General features: G+C 42.5%; 1 pseudogene; it reads right to left on the bottom strand.

Moving 5' to 3' along the window:
- Positions 1 to 7,190: 7,190 nt before the first annotated feature.
- Positions 7,191 to 7,916, bottom strand: LOC115666054 (uncharacterized; annotated as a pseudogene).
- Positions 7,917 to 8,386: the final 470 nt, after the last annotated feature.

Below are 8,386 nucleotides of genomic sequence, written 5' to 3'. Positions count from 1 at the left end.
TCTATTGGACTAGCAAATTCTGATCTTTTCTGGCGATCCTACAACCTTGGCGTTGATCCATCGAATTCTGTTATCATACATCATCCACCACCATGTCACCGTCGTGAGAACCGTCACCGTCGGTCACCGTCCCGATTCGCAAGCCTGAGTCCGATCCGAGTTCGAATTGGAAATATCCACAAATTAGGTAAGATTCTCATCTATATTCTTAAAATATTCAATTTCCTAATCTTTCGGATGTTTGAATATTTCGTGAATAGTGCATGGATTGCTAGATATCTTAGGATGATGTGTGCTATATCCGCAACATTCGAAAATACCCCAAATTAGGAATAATTTGGCAACATATCCGGACGACTATCCGACCTTATCCCTAAGGTACGATACACGGCGATACGGAAAATCGTTATCTTATCCATAATCACTTGGATATGATAATAGATTTTAGGGTTAATACCACGAAAAATCCTAAACTGGTACACTTGTGACACATTTACCCCAAACTATTTTTTTGACCATAAAAAACCCCAAACTGGTACACCTGTGACAATTTTACATCGAACTATTTTTTTGACCATCAAAAACCCAAAACTGGTATATCTGTGATAATTTTACCCTGAACTTACCACAAAAAACCCCAAACTGGTACATATGTGACAATTTTACCCTGAATTAAAATTTTAATATTATTTTTTATTTTTTTCGAATTTTTATTTATTTTTTTCATTTTATTTTTTTTTCTTTATCTTCAACCTCTGGCCGGTTGCCGGTCCGACGACCGGCCAGAGGCGAAAGCCGGCGAGGGCCGCCCTCGCCGGCGTCGGGCGAGGGCCGCCCTCGCCGGCGTCGGGCGAGGGCCGCCCTCGCCGGCGTCGGCGAGGGCCGCCCTCGCCGGTATCGGCCGAGGGCCGCCCTCGCCGGCGTCGGGCGAGGGCGATCCCTGCCCGACTCAGCGAGGGTTGCCCTCGCCGCTGCGTCGGCGAGGGCGACCCTCGGCCGGGCTTCGGGCGACCCTCGCCGGCCAGCGAGGGCCGCCTCGCTGCGCCGGCGAGGGCCGCCTCGCTTCTCGGCGAGGCAGCTCGCTGGGCGGGGCGAGGGACGGCCCTCGCCCGGACGCCGGCGAGGGCCGCCTCGCTAGATCCGAGCCGAGGGTCGCCCTTGCCGAGTCGAGCGAGGGCGGCCCTCGCCGGCTTCCGCCTCTGGCCGGTCGCCGGACCGGCGACCGGCCAGAGGTTGAAGTGAAGAAAAAAAAAAGAAAAGAAAAAAAAAAAAAAAATTCAAAAAAAAAAAAAAATAATATTAAAAATTAGTTGGGGTAAAATTGTCATATGTGTACCAGTTTGGGGTTTTTTGTGGTATGTTCGGGGTAAAATTGTCATGGGTGTATCAGTTTAGGGTTTTTTATGGTTAAAAAAATAGTTTGGGGTAAATGTGTCACAAGTGTACCAGTTTAGAGTTTTTCGTGGTATTAACCCTAGATTTTATTTGCTTTCCAAATTTAAACAATTAACTTTCTGTCGATATCTATAATCCTATAGATATGACCGTTAGTTTGATTTCTTTGCCTTATCTGAATTTGAAGAATCTTGCGGATCGTGTGGATTATTTGAATGTGGTTGTTATCTTTGTTTGATTTTTTTAATAAAGAAAATCCAAAAATATGTTAGTTAGGATTTAAATTAGAAGTTTTGCATGTTTAGGGAACCCTAAATGTATCTAGAAGATAGGATAATTATTTAATTTAAATTGGGACTTGAGATAATTTATTTTCTAGTTTAAATTAGGTGTTATTCTAATCCTAATAGATTATTTAGGTTATTTTTTAATTCCGAATTTCATTGGAAAAATACAAAAAATAAATCATTTGTCCGTCATTAAAATTAGGTCACGTCGTCGCATGACATGTAGTTCGCATGCTAGGTTGCATTAATCGCATGTCATTTTTTGCACGTCGTTGCATATAGGTTAGTTTGCATTTTAATAAAGCGCAAACCCTAAAGAACATCTTGAGCACCTTGCTTTGTTAATTAGAAATCATATTAGGATTATCTGTGTGATTTTCTACTAACAATGCAGATACTTGCGTTGCTCTAAGGTACGTTATTCTCCTAATCTTGCAATTTATTTATTGCTTTCTTGGGTGTTAAATTGGTGGTTTGCGCACCCGCATGAACACCTCACATTTTAGTGATTAGGTAATAAAATGGATTCAGATTACCTGCATAGACATTTTTTGAAAAGAAAAGGTACCGAAAGGGCGTTGACTAGATCTAGCGTAATCAAGTCCCCAAGCTTAGAATCTCTGGTTCGTAGGAATAAACCATATCTCCCTATGTTTTATTTAGGTTTCTAATCGACCTACCACAAATAGATTAGTGGCGACTCCAATCATGAAAAACTTTTGCATGTTAAAAACTTAAACCCTAAGTTGCGAATTGGTAGAGCTTGGAAGGGCCCGAGTTAGGCTTAGCCTTAATAATCCATTAGCCTGAGAAATTTAGGTCGCGATAATACTCATTTCAAATGCTGAACCAAACGGGCTATAGTAGCTTTTAGGTGAGGGTTTCCCCTAAGGAAAAGCGCACGGGGTCCACACGTCGAAAAAAAAAAAAGAAGGATAACCTTGATATTTTCCAGCCAGGACTTTTAGGAAGGCAAAATCCAAACTGCTTTGTCCGGTTTAAGCGTTCCTTGATTTTCCACAAAGAGTATTCCGTACACGAAGCGTTACTTTCATGTTTGCAAAAGGAGACAAAACACAGGATATTCCCACCCGTCATAGCATACGCACTACGTAGGATGTCCACTGTTCGGCCGAAGAAATGAGAAGGGTGTGTGCACGGTGTGGTTTTCTTGGTACAGTGTTGATTAGCGACTCTTCCCCTTTAAATTCTGCCTCCTCCACAACATCACACCAAGGAACTTGTAGTAAAAAAAAGGAACACTTGATATCAATACGTCAATTGTATAATATGTCCTTTATTAACACATTGTAATTTTGATATGTACTCGATATATTTAAAAGAAAAAATAATTCTTTGTAGATACTTCAGGTAACATACGATATCACAATTTCTTCACCCATTTTTACTGTTGCTTTATTTTACCTTGGGCAAATATAAGAAATGACTTGCACATGAATTGGCAATACATCTCCAGACCTGTTAAATGGGTGGATCGGGTCGGGTCGGGTCGGGTTTGGTTTGGGTCGGGTTATAAATGATCCAACCCAACTTGATCCATTTAATCCGTTTATGACTCGTTTATCGCAAGGCAAAAATCTTGATCCATACTCGACCCAACTCATACCTAATCCATACCTAACCCGACCCATTTAATTAAATCTAGGAAATCTTATTTTTAATAATTATTTTTAAAAATTGTACGGCTAAAACATCTTCACGCATTACCAAATACCGCACGTTGATTTAGAAGAACCTTGGCCATCCTAATCTGACGTGACCGAGACATCCACGGGCTTCATCACTTTCGTGTTAACCTTTGTCTGTATTTCCATGTGCGTTTCACTCCCGTCCGAAGGAGTCACTATCGCTCCAACCCTCCAGAGGAAAAAGGGACTTACAAAGTTGAAACCTCGAATTCGACTTCTTTAAGGGAAATAGAGGCGAAGCTTCCATCGACCGACTATATTTATGTATTCCCTCCCTCGCTCTCACCACCCCCATCAACCTTGCGGCACGAGGACTTTTATTTCAGATGTTTTCTTCTTTTAACAACTTTTTCAGTTATTTTAGAGTGATATAATATTGGACAAAATAACTAATGGTGGCTCTAATAACAAGAAAAACATCCCACCTTTGATTGTTCAACTTCGAAATATCTTAGGTGCGTCTAGAGATGTTTTCTTCTTTTAACAACTTTTTCAGTTATTTTAGAGTGATAGTAAAGCCGTTTCCCTTATATGATGTGGGCATATAATTAGATGATTACTAATTGAGAGAACTCGTGATTGTTTGTGATTATTGCACTATCCATGAAAACCATCACACTTTACATTATCGGTAAAGTCTAGAAGCTTTTGACGAGTCGAACGTCATACTGTCTTTTACATGACTAGCAGAATTGGCCACATTCACGTTTCCTCTTTTTTTTCCTTTTATCCTAGGATATTCATTCCATGCGTAATTTCCTAAAATAAAAGGCCAGGCAATATTATCTTTTGTTGGTTTGTTTCCGGACGCGGTAGGACATGTACGGGTGCTTGTCTAGTTGTTAATTTTTTATTTTAGTTTTCTTTTATCGTTCTTGAGAGTTTTAACCGGCTAAGCTAGGGCTTGGTTTGGTGGAATCAAATCATCAACTCTCGGAAATGTTTTGTCATTTCATGCAAGAATTTTGAGATCACATGGTGTCCCATTATTCAAAATAGTGCGAAAGCATATCGAAGGCACATGCTAGTGACAATCCAGAGAACATTTAACCCTACATCGAAGGTCAAAATTGAGGCAACAAAGGCGGGTTGGTCTCCCAGTTTTTTTGGCAGTTTCTGTCTTATATACGCCGAATGCTACTTCCAGGAAAGAGGGAACGAAGAACAGACCCGCAAATCCCACCCAAAGGTTGTCCGGCGTATTTAGCAAGTCGGCCTCCTTTAGATTCTGCGTCCTCATATGGATATACATTCCAGATTGATGAGGTTGTAGAATATTTAAAGGTTGGTTTATGGGATAAGAACACTAGAAGTACCATAACTTTTGTGCGGCCCTCACTCAAATGCCATAACTTGCTTGCCACGTCAGAGTAAAATTATTTACTCGAGTGCATATTCCGGCAATTCAAACTACGACGTGGCATTTTATAATGAAATTGAAATCCAACATGGAAAATCTTCATCCAACATGGCAAGATTATCGACAAAGAAACATAAATTAAAGATAAGTATACCTGAAGTCCTAAAACTTATTACAAAAGTGCAATTGAGTCCTAAAAACTTTCAAAAAGTGCAATCAAATCCTAAAACTTGTCATGAAAGTGTAATTGAGTCCTAAAACTTTCAAAAAGTGCAATCAAGTCCTAAAACTTGTCACGAAAGTGTAATCGAGTCTTAAAATTTTAAAAAACTGCAATCAAAGGAATGACTTGATTGGACCAATTTGACAAGTTTAAGTTTTCATTGAGATAATTATCCAAAAAGTCCTAAGTCTTTTGTACGACGGCCAATTTAGTCCTAATTCTTCCAATTGTGTCAATTTAGTCATAGACCCTTTGACGATTTGTCAATTTAGTCATAAATCTTTTACGATTTGCAATTTAGTAAAACTTTTTGATAATATGTCAATTTAATCCTACCGGTCAATTTTGGTCGAAAATTGCTATCGTGGACATTGGTTGTCCTACGTGGCACGGTCGCCGATGACATGGACAATCTTTGCAATTTTTTAAAAAGTTTTTTTGAATTTTTCATTTTGTTTTTTTATTCTTTTCTTTTCTTTTTTTTTTTTCCATCTCTAGGCTGGTAAAATTGCTGGCCACAGGCGAGGGTTAGTGACCCTCACTTGGTCCATGTTAATGTGGCCCGTGCGATGTAGAATGGCCAACGCTGACTAAGATTGGTACGTCAACGATTTCTGGCCATAATTGGTCTAAAGGACTAAATTGACAAATCATAAAAATGTTCAGGACTGAAATGGCACAATTGAAATGTTTAAAACTAAATAACAAATTTTCAAAAGGCTTAGAACTAAATTAGCTCCACCTACTAAATTGGGGGAAAGAAACATTTAGACATCCCTAGGGTATAATACTGTTGCCTCATGCGACCTATATACTCAAATCAGTCAAATTACTTATTAAGTTGAAGTATTTTCAAAACTAGTCTCACTTCACTTTTTCAAATATCAATAAATCGTCGAAAGAAATTATAGACTTGATAATGAAAATGTAGGTAAAAAATGAAATCCCTGAAGAGACCGCATCATTATTCCTTTATTTCTTATAGTGCATTTCTTTCTTTTGTGTGTTTTTATACAGAGTCGCTTTAAGATTTGGCGACAATAAGATTAAAATATATGAATGTTGAAAATAAAATTAAGAGAGCAACACGCCACTTTATGTCGATTCATGGTCTTACTTTCTGTTGGCGGGCAAACATCAGATTGGCTGCTTCCAAGAAAGAGCAGAATCACACATATCCCGCCACCCAAAGGTGCCCGGCGTACCTTCTCCACGCCATCCCTCGCATCAACCGATGGTCAAAGATCCGGAGCGACAAAAAGCGAGGGTGGACCCGGCGCAGAATTTGAGTGGAACACCCTTGAGTTTACTGCTTTCGGTAACCTGAGGGTTGTACTGTGCATTAGACACGGTTGTACTGCGTTAACGACTCTTTCCTCTTTTAAATTCTACGTCCCCACAGAACACTTAAACACAAGAGTTCCAAATGACAGACCTCCACGCCATCCCACCCCCTGCGGATAATAATCCGGCATCGCCGGGGCCACTGCGGTCCGACCGGTACAAGCTGATCATCCTCCGCTGTATCCCATATGCCATACCCGCTATTCTCAGCCTCCTCATGGTCATCTTCCTAGCGATACCCGCCCTAATGCCCCCGGAATTCAGGCTCAACCCCGTCTCTTCCCTTTCGTCCCTCAACATCTCCGCCTCCCACGTCACCGCCCGATGGAACATCGCTCTCTCCGTCAAGAACCCCAGCAAGCTCATCGCCGTCAAGTACACTCACATGAAGCTCATCTTGAGTTTTGACGGCGAACTCGCTCTCTCTTGTCCCTCCCTCATTCCCACCTTCACTCAGGGCCCCCGCAACGTGACCATTGTCCGAGCCGAGGTCCTGTCAATGATTGCGATTGTCAATGACTTGGGCGTGAAGGGCCTGGTAAGCACATTGAAGGGCCCGGAGGTGACCATCGACGTGGTGGCCAAAGCCAAGCGGAGGCTACACTTGGGTCCGTGGTGCGTGCCCGTGTTCAATGTGTACTTCTCGTGCATGGGCGTGACCTTCACGGCTCCAACCAACAGCGAGGGTGGCAGCCGCGATTGGATGATCCTCGGAGGCACCCTGAGCTGCACGCCCGACATCTTCACTCAACTCTGGTAAGTATAAGTTCCTGCTTAGTTTGGTGTTACTATCACCGCATCGTGGCGGTTGTTTGTTCCCCGACGAAGTTGATGCGCAAAATGAAATAAATGAGAAGCTGTCGATGCTTAATCTACGGGTGTAGACCATGTCCGGTTCCAGCGGGAGCCGGATTAAACCCTCCTGGACTAACTGGTTCAATATCCGCGGCCGTGGGGCGCTTGAGGAAGTTGGGTCCGTCCTCCTCGAGGACCATCTGGATTGGGCATGACTCGAGGCCATCCAGGATGGCGAGCATGATCTCCCTCATCTCCGACCGGAACTCCTTGAGGTTGACGTCGCCACTGCCGTCGCAGTCGATGCAGTCCAAGATGGAGTCATTGATGCGGGTCAGCTCCTGCGGCGTGGTAGGCGACGTCCACGCCGAAGTGGGACTCCATGAGGCGCATCGACTCGAAGGCCTTATGGAGGGCAGGCCGGGAGCAGACGCGGTCGCTATTGAGGTCCAGGGCGGCGAACCGCTAGTCCGCAGTCTTCTTGAACTGCTCCTTGTTGCTCATGAAGGCGCGAGCCGTCGATTATCACCGCCCCATCTCTCTCTCTTCTCTCTCTCGTCTCCGGTTACGTGACTTTTGTCGAAGCTCGAAACGGGTAGGGGTTGAGGAATAATTGAAAATGACCATACCCTGATTGTCATATTGTTTTGGTTTGTGTTTCGGTCGTCCGTGACCCGAAATTGAACTGAACCATCACAAGTCCTTTTTTTTACTTGTTAAAAACCCAACCCGAAAAGCTCCGATTTTTTCTTTTGGGTTCGAATTGATTCGATTTGAGTGGTATTTTTTACATCCCTAGTCATGGTACAATACGTTTTTCCAAACAATTTGTCACATCGAGATACGATGAGGGATGGTTTGTTTTCGGGGATCGAGAATTTGTAGGTGCTTGCATCAATTTGATTGCCTGCATCACGATTTCATACACTTCCTCTCCGATTTCGAGCTACTCTGGTTGATTTTGGGTTGGGCATCATCACCGGTGTTCATGGAGCTTTCGGACTCGGCCTATCGGCTACGAGTGTTTTGCTGGGTATTGAAAGGTTAGAATAGAATTAGGTTTGACTAAGACATCGTGGGGGCATTTCAGGAACTTTTGCTTCGGAGTTCTCACCCTTCATCAAGCACATGATTTATGATTATTATTAAGTGATCCAACCAATTTCAGATTGCTTCTGTAATATTAAAGGCTTGGGCTCTGCTTGATTCACGAAGAATTTGACATTTTGAACAAATGTTTTGAAGAAGCCATTTTTTAAGCAAATGATAATAT

Source organism: Syzygium oleosum, unplaced genomic scaffold (genome assembly GCF_021117445.2).
Source record: "Syzygium oleosum isolate NSW1041296 unplaced genomic scaffold, Sole_v2.1 Sole_v2.17, whole genome shotgun sequence".
Taxonomy (NCBI): Eukaryota; Viridiplantae; Streptophyta; class Magnoliopsida; order Myrtales; family Myrtaceae; genus Syzygium; species Syzygium oleosum.
This window is presented reverse-complemented; position numbering and strand designations above follow the sequence as displayed.